The following is a 1,442-nucleotide window of genomic DNA, read 5'->3' as shown; positions in this document are numbered from 1 at the left end:
TTCGGGTATTAGTTCTATTCCTCCGCCCTCTTTGGGGGGCTGTCTCAAAACCTAGTGAGCTGCCTACCCAGACAGCACTTGGACGTTTACCCTTGTATGGTGTTCGGGTCTGTGGGTCCCGTTTTTACTTTTTCTCTAAAAATTTTTTTTTTTTTTTCAAACCCGTAGCTACTCATTGGCCCTTGGGTCATTTTCTGTGAAGAACATATGTCAGAAGACACTCATAGGCTACAGGATGCTCAGTGTGAGTTTTGTGTTTTCACCACTGCCATCCCGCTCAAGGTTGTAGAACTTAAATTGATAAATGGGATGTATCTAACAAAGGTAAAGGCAAAAATCAGCCATAACCTACATGCTATTTATATTGCTTGTAATTGGGATGAAGTAAACATCTGTTGAGTGACATATATATTTTTAATTGTTTTAAATGAAAACACAGTTTTTGTCATGAACTCCTTCTGTCAATCTGTTGATCCTCAGTTGACCGCCATGTTGTTCAATGATTCACTGATTTTTTTTTTTTTTTTAGACAAACGTGATGATGATTCTAAATGAACGGCATAATTCCTGCAGAGTTTATTATTACCTCCTTGTAGAATTCTGACGCAAAAGTTCCAAATGTAGTTTCGTGAGGAGCGTGTGAGTCCCAGCGACAATTCTCCCAGCATCCCTCCACTTCCCTATCTCCTCCTCTATTTCTGTTTTTCTTCTTCTATGTAGTACCACAATGGGGGTCTGAACTCAGAGCTCAAGCCGAGCCTCAGGTTCGAGCCTCTGTTGAGGACAGCAAGCCAAGTTTTTTTTACCATTAACAATCAGGACTGGATGGGCAGGCAAACTCGTGAAATGCTGTCTAGACAGTCCACTAGGAATTGATTCAGTCTTTCTTCCTCTCTTTCTCCTTCTTCCGCTCTTCTAATGAAACCAGCAATTGTTGCCTCTCCCTGTCTTTCAGCTCTAGCCAGTCTAAAATACTAATCAGATGATTTTTATTTTTTTCATTAAATGGAGGCCATGAAGAAAACCTCTCAGACCTTGTCCTTCACACTCCTTTCAGAGTGCTTATGTAAAGGGTGTTAAAATGTTTATTCAATAATTAATAGAAAACTGATTCCTCCCTATATTTTTTTTTTTAATGTGAACACCAATAGTTCAGAATCAGTTCACCGCCACGCCAACGGATGGCGCTTGAGCGCTCCTGTGAAGCACACCATAGAGACTAGTTTTTTCCCGGGTGCGATCTCAGAAGTAAACTGACGCACCAAAGGAACGACACTCATTTTGTCTGTCTCTTTATTTATTCACAGGTAAAATAATATGCACTTTAAACATTCTTCTGATTGTTCACACGACTATAGGAAGGTTTAGGAACGTGATTGTGAAGTGTTTTGAGTAACTTTGTCATGCTCTAATGTGTTTTATGCAAATTGAATTAACTCAAG

Source organism: Carassius gibelio, chromosome B3 (genome assembly GCF_023724105.1).
Source record: "Carassius gibelio isolate Cgi1373 ecotype wild population from Czech Republic chromosome B3, carGib1.2-hapl.c, whole genome shotgun sequence".
Lineage (NCBI taxonomy): Eukaryota > Metazoa > Chordata > Actinopteri > Cypriniformes > Cyprinidae > Carassius > Carassius gibelio.
This window is presented reverse-complemented; position numbering follows the sequence as displayed.